The sequence below is a fragment of the Ictidomys tridecemlineatus genome, chromosome 13 (assembly GCF_052094955.1).
Source record: "Ictidomys tridecemlineatus isolate mIctTri1 chromosome 13, mIctTri1.hap1, whole genome shotgun sequence".
Classification (NCBI taxonomy): Eukaryota; Metazoa; Chordata; class Mammalia; order Rodentia; family Sciuridae; genus Ictidomys; species Ictidomys tridecemlineatus.
The window spans coordinates 5,926,504-5,949,720 of NC_135489.1; the positions used below are offsets into that span (position 1 = coordinate 5,926,504).

The 23,217-nt window shown below is 38.3% G+C and overlaps 1 long non-coding RNA gene across 1 annotated transcript; it reads right to left on the reverse strand.

Annotated features, from left to right (window-relative positions):
- Window positions 1-1,145: 1,145 nt before the first annotated feature.
- LOC144370099 (uncharacterized) lies at window positions 1,146-22,415 on the reverse strand. The gene is made up of 2 exons (XR_013430039.1): window positions 22,009-22,415; window positions 1,146-2,062 (listed from the first exon to the last, which is right to left on the reverse strand). It is a non-coding gene; the product is annotated as an uncharacterized LOC144370099 (long non-coding RNA).
- Between the last annotated feature and the right edge of the window lie 802 nt (window positions 22,416-23,217).

Genomic DNA, 23,217 nt, shown 5'->3' on the forward strand with positions numbered 1-23,217 from the left:
GGATTCCCGGAGAGTTCCCATTGGTTGGGGAAGTGCAGGAGGAGGGATTTCCGGAGGAGGGATTTCCGGTTGTTGGTTCCTGGAGGATCCACGTGGAGTTCAGGAGAGTTCCCGGGAGCGTGTGTGGAGGGTGCTGGTGGAGTTCAGAAATAAAGTTTGTTCCTGCTTCAGTGGCTCTGGCTCGTGATTTGTGCCCAGCCAGACTGCGACACCCCCTGTGGCACTGTGATTACCAAATCCAGGGGCTGGTTCAAACCTTCTGCTGCTCATGTGCTGATTCTCACTGTGATGAAAGACACTCCATGGCTGTACCCAGAATGCTGCTGGGTTTCCTCAACCGCACCCCAGACCTTCAGTGGTACAGGGAAAGGACCTCAGAAATGTTATAAAAACAATTAAAATATATATAAATGTGAGTATTTTCCAGTGCTTCCCCTTTTGTACTTGTGGAAATAAATCAAATGACTAATCATGAAAATGCTAAAACCAGTATTACTTCTAAATGTTCTTACATTTATTCACATTTTGCAGGAGCTTGTCATCTGATAAAAGAAATGATATGTTTCTTTTCATTTAAAGTCAGAGCTATGGAACTCATTATTTCCATTTTATTACCTTTACTGTCAGGGAGTTCAAGTGACATATTTTCATTTGCAGTAATTTTCTTTAGCCTGCATTTTAAAGAACCTTGTAGAGTTCTTATCTAACTGCAATGTTTTAATAACTCTATGGAATTGGTATTTTTAATTTTATAAACATTTTTATAAAAATGGCATGTACCTAGTTATATTTCTTTCATATAAGCTGAATAGAAGATTTATAATTATGTGTATAATATCTAATAATTCAGAGTCTGGAAGAATTGACTTACAAAGGGTTTCCAAAGAAAGTTTCCCAGACATGTGGGGATCATACGAGGCAGAAGCATGTATTGCATAAAGTTACTGCAGCTACACTGCATGGATACCTTCAAATAACACAGTTGCATTACTGTCATTGACAAGTTTTCAAGAGCAATTTTTTTTAAATAAAAGGATGAAATGCAAAAAGAAATTCTCTAAAGTATTCTCCAAACTCCAGGGTTTAACTTGGTTGTCATTGCCTGAAGCAGAAGAGCAATTTAGATGTCTAAAATTGCAGTATGGTTGTTTGAAAAATTCAATCAGATTTTATTTTCATTCTTGTAAAAGAAATAACAAGCACATTATTTTTGACAAAAGAACACCTTACACATTCTATGACCTGATCTGATCCCAAAGAAACATACATATAATCAAAGAGGAATACAAACTATATCAAATATGCAGTTGCTATGAATTTGCACAAATGCCTCTAGCTATACTGTGATCTAATTTTTAATCTGGTAGAAAAGATAAAAAAATCTTCATTCTTCTCCTAGTGCTGCTTCTGAAGTGATTCAGAGGAGACCTTGATATTTCTGAACAATAATTTTACAATTAAGTTTTTATAGTTTAAAAATCTTTGTTCTAGTTTTCCAGTTTTACATTTTAAAACATTTTTACATTGTAAATAAGTTGATCATGAGTTTGTAGCAACTTGTCACAAACTTGGTGGCTGGTCCTCTCAAAGTCCCTGTGATTCAGCAGTCTGGGCTGACTTAGCAGGTCCTGTGTGAAAGTCTCACAGGGGTGTGATCACGCTGTGGGCTGGTGTGAGCTCCTCCCGCAGATGGAAACCCTCCCAAGCTCATTGATTGTTGGTAGAATTCAGGTCCTTGCTCTTCTGGGACTGAGGTTCTATTCTTCTTGCTTGCCATCATAACTCTGAAGGCCATCCCAGTTCCTTGCCTTGTGGTCCTTCTCATATATGATAATCATGGTAGCAATGCACCCTTAGCTTTGTCACATAATAACCGCCTGCTCCTTTGTGATGAAAGTCCTCTCTGGTCAAGGTCACCTCATCATCCTCACCATACTGTGGTAGTGAGGAACACCAGGGAATCACTCATCAGGGCCCAGCATGGTGTCTGCACAACAACTAGGTGGGTATTTGTGTGATGAGATTATGAAGAAATATCCAATTTTGATTATCCATTGTTTCACTGAAATAGAAAAGGGAATAATCCATGAGGCAATTATATGCAATTTTTCTTTGGATAATTCAAACTGTATTCTCCTTTTATAGTTAAATGACCACTGCCCTCACAGTCATTTCCATCTCATTTTTACTTTTATTCATCAGTTTCAAATTGGAGTTTTGTGAATCAAGTATCATCTCTCCATACAAGCATTTGTTTGTCCAGAAATTTTATCAGTGCACACCTGCTGCACAGGAGAAGACGTCCCAGAAGCCTTGGAGTGTTAAGCAGGATGCATAATGCCCACTAATTACACTGCCTATGTCCTGGAGGGGTGTGGATTCTCAACATATTCAAACAAGTATCTGCTCTGATATTAGGTAGTGGGGAGGCTGTCTAGAAGGATGGAGCATAACCAGGGGTGCAGAGAGAGAGCTGTGGGACTTAACATGGGGAGATATGGAAAAACTCTCACACAAATGCTGCCCTGAGCTACAGCACCACGCATTCAAATCAGGACCTCAGACTAGGAAATGGCCATTGCAAATCTCCTGAAGGGGAAGGTATATGGCCATGGTTTCCATGGGTAGAGATGAATGTAGTAATGAAGCCAGAGTGACAGACAGGCTTTGGCCAGGGACATGGGACTTCATGGACTATGGTCAGGGGATTTAAATGCTTGGATGGTGAATAAAAGTTTCTAAACATTTTGAAATAAAGAAAAATACTTATATTGCTTATGAACAAAAGAAGATACTTTTATCATTCAGTTCTAATGTTGTTCCTGTTTCTCTGCAGGAGCATGATTGGCGACGTGGAACCTACCTAGGAAGATATCTCCATAAGCAAGGGGAGCATTTATTGTGAGCTGAGAGAGAGGTTCTGGCTCAAAAGGAGTGAGAGTTGGAACTCAGTGTCTTTAGAAGAGTAACCTGGCAGGAATCGCTGATATATGAACACTGAGTGAGAAAGCAACAGAAAACTGTCACAGAGCATTTTGAGACTAGGCAAGTAGATTAATAAGAGATCATTTGCTGAAGTGAGGAAGACTTGGACATGCAGGTCTGGGAATAAAATTTGCTTAAAAATCTGTATCTGTAAAAAAAAAAATTGCATATGTTAAGCCGAAGGTGATTGTTGAGATTACAATATTTAAAATGGGTTGCTAAACACGGAGTGACTCATTGGATCCTAGAGCCCAAATGAGAGAAGGAAATAAAGACAACAAGTCTGGGCCTCTTAAATGTTGGAAGTAGGCTCAGCAGAGCAAGCAGAGCACTGCATCTAGTGAGATCTGTGAGAATTCAAAATTTGTTGCTTACAGTGCCAAGGGATGTAGATATTTTAAGATGGAGGGAAATATCTATATCAGACAATTTCATGTGTTACGTGCTGAAGGAATTTAGAATGTGTGGAGCATATTTTTGGTTGTTATAGTATTTTGGAAATGCTTCTGTTATTAGATAATTAATAGCAAGAGTGGAAAGCATGTTTTTGTCCCCAAGTAACAAACGTACCATGACTTACATATCACTTAATTCATCTGTGGGCATCTTGCTTGGCCAAAGGCATGTTAATATACTATGACTCAATTGTATGGCTAAACATAAATGTTTCCCAGTTGTGGAAATTGAACATTCCTCGAATCTGAAGACTTTAGAAAGGAAGAAAAACTGTAGACAAAGCTGTTATTTTGCCTTTGTATCTTAGGACCAATCCACGGTTACTGAAATATTTCCCTTCAACACCATTTAACAAAATAAAACCATGAATCCTAGACTCTGTTTAGATGCCTTCGTAGACTTGGGAACTCTGTGTCCATTCACAGCCATGAAAAAGAAGAGACTTTTCCACAGAAGGGTGATTCTCCAGGTGCTTACCTTGTATGTAGACACAGGGTGTTTTGCAAGCTCAGGTGGCACATCTGCTTCTGTCTGGAAGTGAGACAGAGCATCTCCTCCTGATAGTCAAGGGGATTGAAGTTACTTATCTTACCATTAGAGAGAGGGTCAGTTCAAAATTAATATCACTGGATTTGTTATCCAAAACTCCATAATTTACACCAATGTAAGAGATTTGGACCAGTATTTGTTAGATAACTTTATTCAATGAAATTATACTAGCTCGTATTACATAAAAGAAGAATCAGAAGGAGTATTTTCCTCTCACATTGTCATAGGCAGAATGACTCATTCTAATTGAGGTTTTATTTTTTAAAACAATTTAATGCAAATGAAATTTACAATAAATGGAAGCATTCATTTTGGACATAGAACGGGGTCCGTGTCTTACAGAAGAATGAGTGTAAGAACTGGTTCCTGGAGCCCTCTTCTGCTGATTGGGTTAGGGCACTTACAGGAATGCTGTCATTACTACAAAAGGAACCTGGAAACCAAACAAGAGCAGCACTGTGTGTAAACGTGAGTGAGATGCAAAGAAAGGAGGGTCCGTCTGCCGCCCAGCACAGCAGTCGGTTGGCACTGGATCTGTGGCTCCTGCTGTTACTGTTACCGAAAGGCTTACTCCAGATCAGCCTGAGAAAGGAAACTGGCTCTCCTAGGAAGAGCTCCCAGGGCTCATCAAAGGAAAGCTGTGAGGCAAGGGAAGGGCAAAGAAGGGATGGGGCAAACCCCCCTGAGTGCAAAGGGACCCCAAGGAAATCACAGAGAGCTGGAGAGTGGACCTTCATCGGGCGGCACTCCGAGAGGCAGGCAGATCCGTGACAGAACACACTAGACCCAGGGCTTGAGTCAAGCTGAAGGACGTTTTGCAGAACCTTGCCTTACTTAATTGCTGAATAGTTTTAGAATCTTCCGGAAACTGATTATGTTTACACTGGAGGAAAAAATAAACCAAACAGACAGAACAGGCTGCATTCAAGGAATCCTGCAGAACTGAGGAGTGGAGGGCAAAGCCACACACCAGTCTTAAATGAACATGGCAAGGAGTTGAAGAGGGACACACCCCGAACAAAATTAGAACCTCAGTGGTTCTCTCTGCTGCCCAATTAAATGATGAACTCTATCTTGTAGATTGTGCATTTATTCATGCACACACAGGTGCGCACACACGCAAACACACACTCACAGCTATCTCCTTAATTCTGATGGTAACTGGACTTGGTAGGACTTGACAAACGATATGAGGGGGTGTGTGAGTATAAGAGAAATTGTGTACATGAGTGTGGGTGTGTATGAGAGTGTGAGTGAGTGTAAGCATGTGTGTGTGAGTGTGTGTGTGCGTGTGTGTGTGTGTGTGTGTGTGTGTGTGTTTTAACACTCCTCACATCCCTGTACCCACTACTCCTGAAGCATATTTCGAGCGTGGTCATTCTGTGGGACAGATGATTGTCGTAACTGAGAAGGAAGAGAAAGAGAACAGGGAACAGAGAAAAAAAGAGAAAACAGGATGAAGCCAATGGCTGGAGGCGTGCAGAAGGGGAAAGGCAGGGCAATATGAGGGGGAAGGGAGCAGAAATACAAGGAGCTGGAGAAGGGAGAGAGAGGGAAGTGGTCCATGCAGGAGCCGGGTGCAGAGGAGGAGAGGGAGAGGGAGAGGAAGGGCTTCCTTGCAGACACACTTTTCTGTGTCCATGGAGCTCCCCCCCGGGAGGGAGGAAGGAAAGAAGTGGGCAAGAAGGTCACCTGTGGCATCAGCAGGAGCATCCCTCTGACTGTCAAAAGGCTCCAGGTCAAGGTGAGGCCTCCGTGCCACAGTCACGGTCCTCAGCAATGAGCTGGTGGGGAGAATGAAGCCTTGCCTTTGCGTTCTGTGTACATTTTTTCTGTTTTGCTCAAAAAAAAAAAAAAAGAGATTCAAAATAGATTCAAGTATTGCCCAGTGACACGGAGATCAACTAAGAGTTAGTTTAAAAATGTGTAAGTTCATGCCCTGCTCCAGACTCACTGAATCAACATTTGCATTTTAACAAGATCTCCAGCTGATTTGTATCCACGTGGAAGTTTCAGAAATACTGCAGGGTACTCTATGGATCCCTAGGGCAACATTAACACTGCTTCCCATTCAAATCATGAGGAGCCAGGCCCCTGGGTGCTGTAAACGCTACCTGACATCTAAGTCAAGTGACATTGTAGGGTAGGTGGTGATTCTTAAAATTCCCTAAGAAACTACAGGCTTATTTTACTGAGTACACTCATGGGTTATATTATTTGGGAAAATAAATGCTTGTTTTGGGAAATGATAGTAGAATTCACCCTAATGGTGCCGATTGCCATTTCTTTTCTTCTTATACATACTATAATCTTAATCTGGATTTTATTAACAAGTCACATTTACAACAGGACTTTCATTTACTAAGAAAAAAATTTCCAAGAGTTCAATGGGTGTTGGAAAAAAGCTGTGACCAAGGACAAAAGATGAGTCTGATGGACTTGGTAGCAGGGACAGCACAGCCCATGGTTAGCACCTGTACTATGTTACTTCACCATCACAATCAGACATCACTCCAGGGGCTGACCTAATGTCGCATCACATAATGGCCCTCATGGCACACCATTAGATAAATCAGTCCACGTTTATGTTTCACCAAGTCATTCAGATAGCAAAAATGTAGTCATGAAATTCATGGTGGTCTTTTTTTTGGGAAATCTGAGTACTTGAATGATTTGGTCATTCTCCTTTGTTCTACAATATGGACACTCATTTTCATCCCACTTAGAGCCAGTTTCTAGTCCATTCACCTATTTTTCACCTGGACATTTAGTTGAGTCTGTATGTGAAGGGGCATGAAGGATGTTCCTTTGCTCTTTCAGATAGATATCACAGGGATTAATATTAAATACCAGTGCTTTGTTTTCATCTCTGACCTAAAAACAAAGTAGTGAAAGCCATACTTTTAGGTAATTGTCTCAATCCAAAATATTAATTATCACTTAGCAATATGTCACACTGGTAAGCAGTTTTTTTTCCTCAGATAACAATTCTCACCTGCTGACTGTGGACTGAACATTGACATCAAGTGTTAGAAAATGAAGGGAGACTCGAAAAATTATCAGCTGATGGTGAATTTAAAACTATTACTAATTGATTTCCTGAAACTTTTTCATTTATTTATTAATTCTGATTTACAGCCTACTAGCATTCAATAAACATAAAGTTTTTCAATTTTTCTTTCTTATGTAAAACCAATTCATTTTATTTTTATTACCATTTTATATACATATAATACCACACTTACACATATTTCTATAGCTTCATTGATCAGAGTCAAGGATAAATAAAAATCATTACCTTAGACATACAAACTATACTTAAACTGTGTATTTTGGGGGGAAATTTTTTTAAGAAAAATGCCCACTGTCATGGAAAAAATAATATTGTTTTTAAGTTCAGAAAGAAAGTATTGGTATAAATAAAAGTAAACACAATACTATATGTATGAATGTATGCATATAATAATATGAGTAATGTGAAAAAAAATATTAAGAGACTCCAGAATATGTATAAAATATGTATATATTCTACTTGTTTGGAAAAAACCTCAGGACCTGATGCCTGGCATTTGTATTGGTGGGGGGTTTACTGGAATCTGGCTGAATTGTTTATTTAGACTTTAGTCACGGAAATATTTACTCAGAGAAACTGATCCGATTAGCTAACTTACCCAGGATAATGGGGACAGTAAGGAAGGCGGGGATGTGCCTCTGGGGTGTCTTTCTCCCTTCCTCCTCTCACTTCACTTGGCTTCTGAGTCCAACCCATGTCCCTGTGTTCTCTTATTGTGCTCTTGCATAGCCTGTCTCTTGGGTTGACTGTACTCTGTGTATTCCATTGCAGGGCACATGAAATTTGCAATACTTCCCACACGTATACACACAAAAAGATTTATCATAAGGAACTGGCTCTCGCAATTATGGAAGTTGCCTGGTCCCAACATCTACAAAGAAAACCAGCTTTGACCTAGTAGAGCCAATGGTTTAGCCCCCGTCCATGTCTAATGTTCTGGGACCAGAGAGAGCTGAGGGCATGTTCCAGTCCAAAGGCCAGTGAAAAAGCCAATATTTCAGAATAAATCCAGAACAAATTAAAAAAAATGAATGAATGTCTCAGTTCAAAGGCAGCCAGGCAGGTAGAATTGTCTTACTGAAGGGAAGGGTGACCTTTCTGTTTCAGTCATCCTTTAACTGACTGGATGAAGCCATCAACATCAAAAAGTGGCCTGTTTTATACAGTGTGCAGATTTCAATGGGAATCTCTCATGATATCCTTGCAGATACCTCAAAATAAAATTTTAATAAATATTTGGACACCCCAGAGTTCAGTGAGATTAACACAAAAAATTATTTATCATACATTCCACAAATGCGTGCTTCCATCACATGGTGTAATTGTTAGTTCATCTCAAGGTAGAAACACAAAATCAGTAAAACTTTATGTGACTATAAGGATTGTACATTTTAGCAAGGGCATGTTCTAATTGGTTCTGAAAACAGGCATATAATTACCAACCCTATTAAAATATCTTGGGAAAGTAGAACTTGGATAAATTCATCTGAAGCAGATTAAGGGACTCTGAGACCTTGGTTTTTGGCCAGGCCTGTCATTTGGGCATTCTTGGATTACATTGTTGGCAAGTGACAGATACCTGAACAAAGTTTCTTTTTAAATTTTCCATGCCAATACTGATTTAAGATATCAACCAAATTATCTAAACCATGATTAGTAGTTTCATAATGAGGTTTAACTAAAATCCATTCAAAATCTTCTGGTGCCTGGATCAGCCATCTTGGCAGTGCCATTAACTCTATGAATGAAGACCACTACGTAGTTTCCCATGATTTACTCCCCAGACCAGAAAGTAATCATTGGAATTTCATAGCAATGTCTTTGAATCCCACCAGAGGGTTTGGAGAGGGCCACAACTTTGGATCAAGCTGTCTGCTTGGCACATGGCTTCCTGGAGCACTCCTTTAGCTACCCTATCTCCATGTCTCCTTTTGTAAGTGACTTAACCTTTATAGCAGCCACTTCTCTAGGAAGTGGGAGTGCACTCAAAATTCCCTAACATGACCATTTTAGGTGAGCATTTCAGCACTTGGAGAACTCAAATGTATGTACTACACCCAAAAATAGCTGTCTCCATCAAGATTTGGAATCCAGGTTTTGACTAGCTGACCAGCTCCAGAAAGAGCAATAAATTCTGCTGCCTTAGTTGATTTTTATCCCAGGAAGAGGTCTATAAGCACAAAGGAGAGTTTAAATTGGGGATAGATTCTCTTGTTTCAAAACCTCCAGTTTTAGTTCTGAGGGATGATCCATCATATGTCATTATTTAAGGTCCTCAGTGGTAGTTGCCAATAAATAAGAACAAGGTAAAAATAAAGTTCGACAGCTGCACTGAAATAATTGCTAATTTCTGCTTCCAGCAGAGGCAGGAAAATGTCGGGATTCAGATGTGCTGTGGAGAAGTGAAATGTTAGAAGGGAAGATTGACAGCACCTCATGAGAGGCCAATGGACTCACTAAGCACTGTTTTATGTTCTCAGTAGTGATGGGCCATCAGGGTAAGAGACCACAAAAGCAAGTAGGGAGCCTGGAATTAGGACAGCAAAAGCACAAGTGGGCTTTTTTTCCTTTCTTTTTTTGCAATGCTAGAGCTGATACCCAAGGCCTCAAGCATGCTGCATAAGCACTCTGTTACTGGGCTCTGTCACTGTTCATTTAATTTTGAAACAGTGTCTCCCTATGTTGCCCAGGCTGGCCTTGAATTTGTAATTCTCCTACCTCAACCTCCCAAGTAGTTTGTATTACAGATGTTTCCCACCAGTTTCAGTGCTTTTAAAAAATATTGCCATCAGACAAGAGGAATAAGCCTGTCTAACCTATTTAGGAGGAGATAGAATAAGCTTTTGGTTTTTGATAAGTCCCATAAAAATGAGTCAAAAGCCAAGGACTGTTCAGGCTGCTCATGCACAAATACATAAAAGTCGTTTTGGTGATGAGGAGTGCTTAGAAAGGAAGGCTGTTGAATGACACCTGGGGTTACAGAGAGCCTTGTATGGGGGCCTCTCCAGCAGAGGATCTCTGACCAAAGGGTTAGTCAATTTAGAAAGGCATCATGCAATCCTAGAACACTTTGGCACTCAGGGTCTGCATTATCTAATTAAAGTTAGACACTCGATCAATTATCATTTTGTAAAGTGTCCAGGGTATATTTAGATAGCCTCTAGTCTACCAGGAGAGAACATTTTCACTTCATGACATAGGTCATGTCTAAGTAATGCACTAGGTGCTCGCAAAGCTGTGATTCCTCTTTGAAAGTTTAAGCTTCTTTCTGTTAAGTCCAAGCGAATGGAATCACGTTCAGAGGGTTCTTGGCTTTATGAATAATGGTGGAATCATGTATGCATTGTATCAGAATTGAATTTAAAGGAATACGTCTTAATTGGGGAGCAGAGGAGGGCGGGAATAGGCTGGGTGCCCCCACAGCATGGCTTCCCAGGCAGATCCCTGTTCCAAGGTAAGGGCAAGATGGTATTCACTGTTCTGGATACAGATATGTTGACGAGCAGGGCAAAGATCACCTGTAGGAAGCCAGTGGCTTTCAGTTGGATGGAGATGCTAACAGGACTGTGTTGAGCTCAGGCACTACCAGAGACCAGGAAAATAGTTATTTGAGGTCTTAGAAAAATCATGTTTTTATTCATTAGGTTTCCTCACTGACAAAGTTTGAGAAGAATTCTGGATATGAATCCTCCAACTATAGGTCCTTTACTTTGGATTTCAGGGGATGTTTGGTAAGCTTGGGTAATAGTTTGGGGAAATCTAAATTTAAGTTGGTCTGTTTCATTTTTTTTTTTCTGAAGTGGCATTGCTAGTACATAGCCTAGTGTTCAGTTCTTTATCAGGAATATGCACTCAATGTAACAGAGACACCAAAATAAATACAGAGCAGACACCATCCTCTATGAAGAGAAGAGTTCTCTCACTCTTGAGAAATGGCCCTTCTGGTGAATATTAAGTGTAACAATCCACGTTGACATCATAGTGAGACAATAAATTTTATTTGATCATCATTATTGAATATATGAATGCAACATGTTAAAAATCTCACGATACTCTCAGATGCATGTTAATTTCTATCTGCTTATAATAGTTAGAAGTGTGTCAAAAACTGAACACTTCTCTCTTTTGTCCCTGACTACAACTCAGAACTAACCAGAGAAGTCCAAGAATGCTTCCCAAACCAATTGCATAAGATTCCTTGCTCCCAGTCAGTCACATCCAGCTCCTGTGCTGACACACTCCAATCCCATATGCCTGGAACTTGCCCTTTTCCACCCTATGCCTCCTCACTGCCTGCAGCCTTGAGTCTCTGCCAAACATAAGTAATAGCATCTGATTCCATTGTACTTTAGGAAGCCAGGAGAAAGGGCTGCCTTCATTTGCAGTTTGTCTGCATATATTATAACAAAATAAACAAATCCTGGTGTTTATTGGAATGAGAATAATAATCTCCCTGTTCTATCATTTCCCTATAATTGTCTACATTTATCTATACTATATTTATAATATATATATACACACACACACATATATATATATGTGATAGTTCAATTAGTGATAGGAATGGTGCATCAAGACCGTTTTGCCTCTTCTAGTATTTGTACACACGAGAAAAGCAGCTCTTCCATTGTTGGCCAGAAGCTTCCAAGATCGCTGTGATGCCCTCCCTGACCTGGGCACAGAACGGGAGAAAGAGCAGTGCATGGAAAGTGGCTTTCATGGACCACACGTAGGAAGAGTAAACCTCTTTTCCACTTGACTTCATTGAACCACCGTTAGACATGTGGAGATGACCTGGGGTGGGACTGGTGAAGGTCATTCCTGGAAGATTAACACTTTTCTGAACAAGTTCAGTTTATGGGAAGGAGCACAGACTTTTCCTGGCCACCTAACCAGCTTTGAAAAACTGAAGACAAAACATATGATTAAATAGGGAAATTAGGAAAAGGATGCTGGGCTACAACAGGGATTTTAACTTCAGATGGATATTCTTCTGGGGACAGTAAGAACACAGAACTACTCCGTGGCACAGAGGTGGGGCTTTGCTCAACATACATCTCCAATATTACCTGCGAGCTTGTCAGACACCAGTGAGGCACTGCAGTGAAGTGCGAGACATGGATGCAGATTCCTCCCATCTGAGATCAAATACCAATGGCAGACTGATGGATTTGATGGAGTGATAGAAAAATTTTAAGAGTATTCTTCAAATATTATTAAAACATAATGGATAATTTTTAGGGAATGATAAAACTATAATATGAATTTTTTACAAATAATATCTATAGTAAAGGCCACAGTCATTAAATTAAAAGAATTATATTAAACTTTTAATTTATATAATTTTTTGATTCAAGCATTGAGTTGTTTTTACTATGAAAGGACATGTAAAATTATTGATTCAACAATTAATTTTTTCTATTAAAGGACATCTAAAATTATTTAACAAAACACTATCATTTTATCGTAAAAGTTATAAAATATGACTACTTTATGATCATTGGTATAAATTATGTATTTTCTTCCTCAAATAACTTCTGCTCATTCTTAGAAATTCAGCAAATGTAAACTTTGGAATGACTGACCATTCTAATAAGGCTTTGTTCACATTAAAATAATAAGATGTCTAATTGTTAGTAATATTGGTAACATTGAAAATGTATAGACTGCAGAATCCTCTGTTTTAATTGTTCATGTATTAAATAGACTGTAAACATCATTATGGATTCTGGAGTAAATATTGCAAGTAGCTTAAAAATAACTAAATATTTCATTGATATTATGCACAAAGGATTAACCAAGTCATTCCTGTTTAACAGAGACTCAAAGGCAGAAAGGTGAGCAGGTATGGTAAATAGGTATGGTGGAAAAAATAAAGAAGGTTTCAATGTCTTCTTAGTGGAGGCTGTCCACACAGAAAAGCTGTGGACTTCAACTAGATTGGATTAGTTTATGTAGTTTGTGGAATCTAATTGTTGCTGAGATTTAAATGGGTGAAAATTAGGGATATTGTCAGTCATTTACTGAACGTGATCTTTCTGGACTGATTGCTGCAGAGGTTTTATCTCAGATATTTGTTTTTATATGTAATCTGTCATTGTCCATTTATATATTCAGTTTCAAGTTTATGCCTGATTATATAGTATATTCAAAACAATCTTTTAAAAATGCAGAAAAGTGTATGTGCACTATTAGAATTTTCTAATTGCATGATAAGACCTTTTTAAACAATCCTCTATGTTTTTATAACCTATGTTCCATACAATTTGCATGAGATACCTTTGGATGGACATACACAGTGCATATATATACCAATTTCCTACTTTGTCTTTCTTTGAATTTTACTATGTAAATGAGTTTGTTTGTGTACTTCCAAGATCCATGCTAGATTAGTATCTATTTCTCCATATTCCCCCAGATTAGAAATTACCATTTTAAGGAAGTGCAGCATTAAAACTTTATCAGCGGTCTTTTCAAAATTCCAAAATGCTTACTACCAATGGCCAGTTCTGAGTCTGTGTGAGGCTTCTTTGATTACAGATCCATTTCAGAATAATTGATTAAAGGAGAAAAATACAAGAAAATTCTTTTGAAATAAAACCAATTTGGCCCCAATTTTTACTTTCCTAAAATATTCATGCCTGGTTCTGAAGACTGTTTATTTTAAAAGGAGCAGAAAGGAGATTTTCAAAAACTCATATTGTAGTTTAGATATAGTTTGCTTTTACTTAGGCAGAAGTAAACTTCAAAAACAAAAACAAAGCAAATATGGAAGAAAGATTTTGCAGATGAAGATACTGGTGGCAAGAGATGCCTAACACTGATCTCTGCTGCGTCCTCCTGTATTCTGCTACATAAACCTCTCATCACTAATCTCAGGCCTCCCATAGCCTTCTTGCCCTTTCTGGCTACATGTGGACTTGTTCATCTCCATGTTCTCTGCAGCTCCCTCATGTTGGCCATGAAGTAGGACCAAGAGAGGTTTATTAACTGATTGAATAGGGGCATAACTGAAAAAATAGTTATTTTCTTTAAGATCCCAGTCTTTATTTTTTATTGTACACACCCTCCCCCAAAGACTTCCAAATCTAAACTTAGAGTTTTTTTCTTTTTAAACCTCCTCATTATTGATCTTTTCCAGCAATAAAATTGATTCCTTGAGTGTGATCTGTTAAGCATGTCTACTATTCTTTCAGACAAGATAATAACCTAAACTAAGATTTAAAGGAATTGAAGAAGAGCAAAATAAAGGCCTGAATGCCACATTAACTGGATCATCAATTTTTACTTAATAAGGAATCATAAACTGGAGGTGTAATTTAAATAAATTAACTAGATACTTTAAGGCATCAAATCTCCTCATTCTTCTGGGGATCTCATGACATCCCACCGTACCTATTTACCCATCATCTACCTATTTATCTGTCTATCCTTTACTAAGATAAGTTTTCTATTGGTTTTATAGGAAATTGAATAATACTTTTGTTAATGTTCCCGTAAGAGGCATCATTAGCTAAACTAAACACCATTTAATCTACTGGCATTTCCATTAGCTTTCACATGTGACATTGATGATTCAACTAAGAATTTATTACTAAAACAATATTGTTTATTTAAGAGCATGTGACATGGGGATAAAGTGGAATGAACTGCTACAGAAACATGTTATGCTGTTTTTACTTAATTGTGCCAAAGATAGTGCATTTGTGTGTGGTGGAGTGTGGGGTGTGCATGTGCACTCAGATGTGCAGAGCTGGGGATTTAACCCAGGACTTAAATATGGTAAACATAGGCTCAATCGCAGAGCCACACCTCAGCAAGACCTGTTCCTTTTTATCCATAAACTCTGAGAAGGGAAGGAAACATGGAAAGGGGTGGCTGTGGTTTGGGGCAGTCTGACATAACAGCCACTTAAGAATACAAGATGACAGGTGAAAATTGGACATTTGCAGACATTACCTTATTTCCCACTTCACTAACCACAGAGCTCCTAGTGTCCAACAGGCCTCCTTGTAATGACAAGGATGCATTTTAAAATGATCTGGCATCTGGTGTAAAAGTGTTCAAACAGTTAATGCATCGGCTGGGCATGGGATGTCTGAACCTCACTGCTATTTAACATCTCATCGCTACAGCTGTGTTTCCAAGAGAAGTGATCAATACTTGCAGCTTCCTTAGGTAATGCTAAACCCAATGGGCAAGTTGTCAGCTGGGAGGACAAGTCCGAGCCTGGAGAGCCATCCCCTGCACCAGTCCAATCAGAAAGGCAGGTGCTGCAGCTGGAGCGGGACAGGACCTGGCAGACAGCCCCTGCGAATCGATAGTGCTCTTACCCAATGCCTCTTAGTGCCTCTTCCAAGCTGCTGCGTCCCCTGTGCACTCAGGGCAGAGTAAGGGTTTAAGAGACAGGAAAGCTGTCTCCATATAAATAATACACCAAAACGTTTACGATCCATTTTATGCCACAACTTAAATATTCACTAAAAGAGGGCAATGCTTTATCTTGATGGCAGGCTAGTTTGACTTTTTATCTATCTTTTTTATTGATTCACTTCTACAAAATACAAAAAGAACGAAGCTGAGATGTTTGTATGCATTTGATAACAAGAGAAACCTGTTCTTGCTTTTGTATATTCAATAAGAGAGAGCAAAAATAATACCAATCTTTAAAGTCCCCGATTCAGACCATTTTATTACAACAAATAATTCCCAAACTGAGAAGATTATAGTTAATAGGAAGAAATATGAGTACAAAGCAAAATGTGATTCACTTTATTTAAAAAATTACTTTTGTAGCCATCAATAAAGATGTCTGTCAGGGCCTATCTTTCAGCTTTCGTCCCAACTTCTCAGTTGGTATCATCTGTTGTCACCTGGAATGCTGGAATACTGGAAGCCCAGAGTTAGCAAAGCCCTATTCTAATAATTCCCCGTAATCTTGAAGCTAATCCTGCCTCATTTCTCCACTCTCACCTTGTGATCAGCTGATCTTTTTATTTTTCTTGTTCTTTTTTCCCACTTTCAAATGTAATTTTGTCTTATTCTTTTCACCTGTTTGCATTTTCTTATGCATTTTTACATCAAGCTTCAAGAGGCTGAGCTAAAGCTGACAAAATAAGCATGAGAGAAATGTGCGAGGAAATATTTTTCAGATGATTCACTGAGGATTGCCTTCTGAAGGCAACCACATGCTTGTGAGGCAGGGAAACTGGCCAGCAAAGGAGAGGACAAGCTTAGATTCATAGTTCTGTAGGAAGTTTTTGTGAAGGAAATAGGATGACTCCATTCTGGAAGGACTGGCTGGAAATGTGATGAAAATATCCCAGAGGGGTCCTGTTGGTGGACAGCCAAGGTCCTCACAGTGTGTGCAAACCACTGGTGTGGGACTCATCTTGGAGAGCCACTGGCTGGAACGTCAACATATCTTGTGTGATTCCTGAGACTTTATGCTACAAAAGCAGGCTTGAGAAGCACTTGTTTGTACAGCTTCAATAATTCTCCTGTTCACTGTTCATGGGGAAGCAAAGTGAAAACTACTCGGAAAGATGGAATATTAAAAAATATTCATTTCTTTAAATTTTTGACCTCATTGATTACATATCTTGTGATATGCAATGAGGAATGTCCAAATGACTTCAATTATTTATATTTTTACTTAAGTTTAATTTAGAGACTGACTATCGGATTTAATTGAAATCTACTCTTCAAAGATATGCAAGCAGGGGTAAGTTGTTATTAGTTGAATAGTTAAAATATTTGTCCATGCTCAAGATTTTGAAGAAAATGCATTTGTAAAACTTGGAGCCATTGTGCTTCCTAGCTGAGTACTTAGCAATTGACTTCTGTCTGAATATGAAAGACTTGTTTCTATCTATAGCTTAAAAGAATGAGGAAGATTACAAAGGGTCCTGTTTTAATAATAATGGAAATTAGTTATGCCTGCATACAGGGAAAAATAGCCCAAAGGATTGTACATCTCATTTAAATAACATCTAGAAAGTCAATTTAATTTTATTTTGAAATCCAGAGAATTGAGTGGGGGGAAAAGAACACTTTTGCTTCTGGGCCAATCTATCCCTGTATCAATGTAATAGCTTAAATTTAGGAAGGAATTTTCCCCTGGGACACAGTGTTGTGTATGCAAGAGACTTTAAAATGTGCTCAGCACACAGCAGCTATACTGAAGAATAAATAATTCCACAACCATTGTGTAGACACTTCCTACTGGAAAATTCCTATATTATACACATGATGTCCTTAAGTACAAAGATAAATGTTATTAAGTGAATATGTATTTGACCAGTTTTCTAACCTGCAAGAGCTCTGGGGACATTTATTGTGGATGATATATTATAGTCATGAATTAATTAGTGTACTTAAAGCCAAGAAAGAAAGAAAAAAAAAACATATGGTGTCAACAAATGCAGTGTATAAAATGGTAACTATGAGATAAATGGGTCATTCGATGTTTTTTACTAAATTAAATATATCCATGACAAAAGCCAACACTGCGATATTGACTGAATAATTTAATCTTGTCATCTTGTGGAGTAGGTTTCAAAATAATAAATTGTTCAAGCTGAGTAAGTTATTGAATAGTTTTAGACTCCAGAGAGTTGTGGGCTTAAAACAGACTCCTGCTACCTCGTTCCTCAGAGCTGACAGATATTAGAGCATCCATAATAATACACCTGCCATTAGCTGCATTCAAGTTTCCTTTTTTTATTTCACTGACAGGAAATACCATGAAAGTCACAGCATTTTTCAACAAATAAGTCAAAACAGACCTTTTGGGATGAGTTATTTTGGTCCTCATAAATTAGGCTTCTTGGAAGATAATATTTCTGCCCCAAATGGATATTTTTCTAAGTTCTGTTAATTAGCTCAATGATGAGTGGGAGATAACCCCGGTGGCTGGTCAGAGCAGCCCACAGCACAGCCCAGTGACTGTCATAACAAAGAGCAGGGCTCAAGTGTGTCTTTGTTAAGCTAACAATTCAAGGGCTTCCATTAGCAGTCTTGTTCAGGAACTATGTCCTTCCACTTTCCTAAAATAAAGAAAGCACCATTTCAATTCACTGTGAGTAGGGCTGCAGAGAGAAGAGCACTAGGAAGAGAATGCAAACAAGACGGCACTTGAACCATTTCCAGTATTTAATACAGCCTCTTGTCCCCCTAATGCATCACAAATGCCTAAAAGCCAAGTTGAGAAGAGGTGGACAAAGATTCAGAAGGCTGAAGTGCCTCGTCTTCTAGCTATTCCTTCATGACAAACGTCCTTCTCTGTGCTTAAATAGGAAGGGAAGGATAAAGTGATAAAGAAGCCACCCACTGAGATGCTCTCTGCAGCAGCAGGACACAGTGACCACAGCATGTTGAGGAGCTTTCCTGTTTACTTGGCCATCGGTGCTTTAGCGCCCCTCACTAACAACCCAGAGCACCAGCAGGAGAGCAAAAGAAGATGAACAGCAAGTGCTGGAGACCCTCAGGAACTGCTCCCTCTCTCCTCCCTCCCCTGCTCCCTTCCTTCTGCCCTACTACTTGTCCAGTCCTTAGGATATGCCACAAATCTGGGACCCATGATAGGTCACATGGTAAGACCTCTAAGGCTCCTGACTCCAGGTAATATGTCCTCAAAGGAAGACCTGGATTCAACAATCCAATGGGCAACAGAGATGCACTTAAGTAATTGAAATCCAGAGAGAAATAGTGTGACACAAAAGAAGAGTTTGAGAAGTCGGGAAGGAGGAATTTCCTTAAGTTTTCCTCATCAGGAAAACCCTTCCTACCAGGAAACATTTCTGCTCAGAGTAGAGAGATGACATTTGAGGGAGAGTAGGATTGAGTGCAGAAGTGGCAACAGTTGAGCGTTTGTTGCAGCATCTAATAGCATGGGGAATGTGTGCTTCAACACCATGAATGTGTGCTTCAACATCTTAGAACGTGAAAAACTGGGGCTTTCAGGGAGGAAGCCTTGGGATGGCAAGAGATGAGCCCATGGATACCGAGACAGACTCAGGGCCTCACCTGACAGGCTGAGGGTGTCGGGGCTGCTGTCTCAGGACAGATGGATAGGTGCTGGACTGCCTGAACAGTGAGTGAGCTGCTTCCTTCAACTTTTAGTGGCCTGGAAAGCAGAGGGCTGTACTGTTCTCAGAATTCTTCCTGTGATCATGTGAGATGATAAGAGGACTATGTGATGATGTGAAGTGAGATGAAGGATGGAGGCATTTTGATGTGGCACTAAATGACTACATAAGAGTAATTTGAATACTTTACTTTTTAGGGAGCTACTAAGAGACTAATGAACAAATAGTCCATACACAATGGATACACTAGACAAAGGGACAAGTCCCATCCCAGGTGGGAAGGAGTGGGACAGTGCAAGATTTCATCATGCTTCTCAGAATGGAGCATGATTTAAAACTTTTAAATTATTTCTGGGTTTTTTTACATAATAGTTTTAGACCACAGTTAACTGTAAGTAACTACAACCATGGAAAACAAAATTGCAGGTGAGCATTATCATATCACTTCTTTTTTGTTTTTGTAAGGAGAAAAATTGTCCTCAGCTCTTCTTACAAAGACACTAAACCTATGACGGAGACCCCACCCTCGTTACCTCATCTAAACTAATTTACCTCCCAGATTTCTCATCTCCCAAAGGCATCACACTGGTGAGTAGAGTTTCAGCATATGAATTTTGGAAGGGCACATTCAGTCCCTGGAATGCACAAACGTATTTTCGCGTATGTGTATACACATTTGAGTTGACTATCAACAGGACCCAGTACACTAACTAACTTTGCCTGAAAGAGTAAATTATCTTCTGTGAGTGGCCTCAGGACACAGGCAGTACAAACTCTAATGAGCAAACTTATATAACTTTATACTCCACCAGAGAATCAGTGATAAAACATGAGCAACTAATAACATTTTACCTATAAATTATGTACATTGAACAATGAAAGCATATGAATTGCTATCTTAAATGCTATTACAAATAGGACTTCATACCAATGGCTTTTATTAGTTACATGATGAATGTTTCAACCATTTTCAGAGCTATAATTCTCTCTGTGTTAAACTCAGCAGTTCAGAGGACCATTTACATTCAAGCTGATTATCTTCTATGCTTCAAGTTTAGGAAGTAACTCAATTCTCACAATTTTCATCTTCTCTATTTCTGCTAATAGTATTCTTTCATTAAGTTAAAATGTTATTCTTATTACAAGAAATTTTAAAAAACTCTCTTCGAGGGTATTAGTTAAACCAAAAAATCAGATTACATGGGAATAAACTGCAGAATAACCAAAATAAATGTCCATTTATTAGGCATATGTGTTTGTGTAGAATCCCAGTTGATGTGGTAGACTTCTTATCAATTGCCCTTCCAAATTATTTCCAATAAGGCATATCATAAAAATATCTATTTTTAATATATCTACTAAAATATCTAGTGAAATAAAAGTGTAATTGCTCTGATTTGCACACTTGGATTGTAATTTGATTCATTTAATAGGTCTATTTTTTTAGATTTTATAATCATGACATATACTCAAGAACATAAATCACAAGGAGTTTCACCAACTGAACATTTTTCTGTCATTGACACTTATATTAACATGGAACTATGTGAATTTTGAAAGCTCCCTTTTCTTTCTTTGCATCTAGCAGTTAAACACTTTTTAATTTTTAGCAGCAAAGATTAACTCTGCTTTTAATAAATGCACATCATCACACTATGTGCTTCTTTGAGATATATAATGCTTAAAATATTGGAAATTTCTTATTTTATGGTACAAGAATAAAAATATTTACTCACTAATTAAAAGTTATCTAAAATGATGCAAATTTTATCCTTGAAAAAAATGAAATACATACATTAAAAACTCCAAACATTCTAAATCTCCTTCAAAAATAGAATGGACTTTTAGTTCTTTTTAAATCAGTCTGCTTGCATTTTTGTTGCTGACTTGTTGGAGCCTCTTCTACATTCTGGATATTAAACCCTTGTTAAATGAAGACTTTGGAAATATTCGCTCCCTTTCTGTGGGTGGTCTGAGCTCTATTGATTGCTTATATCAAATTGGTTAAGAGGGATTATTGTGGATATACTTAAATCACATAGAAGTCATCAAATTTTCAACTGACTTAGTCATTCTACTGTATATTGGAATCAAAATATTGCATTTATCTCACAATTATGCATAAATATTGTGGAAATCAAAAATAAAATCAATCAATCAAAAATATAATGAAAATTCTGACTGGCTTTTTATAGAGCAATGCAGTACAGCTACAGTGCCCCTCAAATCAGCATGGATGAACCATGCAAAATCATGTTGCATCAAAGAAGCTGGGCACAGAAGTACAGGGGTGGTGGGATTCTACTGGCATATAGCTCCTGAGCACACGAGGTTAACCTCACTGAGAGGTGAGTCAGAGACTAGACTCCCTGCTGCAAATCCAAGACAGAAGATCGCTGAGGCATTGTGTACTGGTATTTATTTTTTTCAACTGCCCATCCATTTTGTTGCTGTTTTCTTATTTGTTAGTTTTATTTTATTTTTACAGGGAGTTCACTTAAAAACATATTAAGATATATACATATATATATTTAGGACGATTTTTAGTATGTATGACATGCTTGTTTAAAAATGAAAATTACGAGAGCAAAATTCAGAGAAATAGATATGTGTGTAGACAAAGCCAGACAGAAATAAGAATGTAGAACTGAAGAGATTTTTAATATAACAAAAGAGTTCATATTATTAAGGAAGCATATATAAAGAACTTAGAAAAAGAAACTATCCAAAAATAACATCAGATTAAACAACTCACTGAAGCCAATCCATGTTTCATGATAATCAAGTACAGGAGGATATATGCTGACTTACACACTAGTTTGGTTTGTAAATATTAAATATAAAATAAAACAGTACCTTTAAAAGTAAGCCAAAATCCCCAGCATTGTTGGAATCAGGACCACAAGTTTGGTTTGCCAGGTTAGTACCACACATGGTGTTGAGTGATGTGGTTCTCAGTTCCAGCTTCATTCATCCTGGATGGTGTAATAAGTTACATAGCCATTCCAAAAGATAAACGATAAAAATTAAAACCACTTTCAGGTATTTCCAACATCACTGTAGGGAGCTAAAGTTGCAAAGAAGCTCTGTGTCCAAGCATTAAAAATATGACCTGCATGCATCCCGACATAAGTGAATGATGGTTCACATTCACATAAGCCAACCATAAAATTGATCAGTCTTCCATCTGGCTGCAACTGAGCACATGGATGAGTCTCAGCCCTCCAGGTTCCTGGGTGAGTCTGCTTGCATAGCATCTTTCCCTAGTAAGTGATCTCTCTATGCCAGCATCATCTGTGGACAGAGAAGATTTACATTGTACTGCACCTTTCCTACCTTCTTGGTATACCACGTTTTGTGTCTCTTAAAGCAGAAAAATATGGGTTATATGTTTTTATCTTTATTTTTTTGTGTTACATTTTTTAATTCTTTATATGTCCTGAATATTAATCCTTCATCAAAAGAGTAGCAGGCAAATAATTTCTCCCATTCTGTAAGCTCTCTTTTCATGCTCATTTTCTTTGCTGTGCAGAAGCTTTAATTTGATGCCATTCCACTTATTGACTCTTGTTTTTATTTCTTGCATTTAGGGGTCTTATTAAGGAAATCAATAATATAATGATACAAGCACATCAGTGTATATAACAGTGCAATTCACAATAGCAAAGATATGGAACCAGCCAGGTGTTAGTCAACAGACGAATGGACAAAGAAACTGTGATAAATGTAAAGAATGAAGTTTATTCAACCACAAAGAAGAATGAAATCATATCATTTGCTAAAGGAATGGAACTGGAGAACATCAAACTAAGTGAAACAAAGCCTACTCAGAAAGTCAAGGGTAGAATATCGTTTCTTGTATGTGGAAATAGAGAAAAAAAAGAAACTCTAAAGGGATCTCACAAAAAATAGCAGGGAAAACAGTAGAATACAGAGAATCCCAATTTTATGTTTAATTTTTAATTAGAAGACAGATCAGAAGGGTAGAGCAACAGGATGATTCAGGAGGACATTATGCTGAATGATGTGAGACAAATTCAGATGGCAGGGTCACTCACAGGTAGG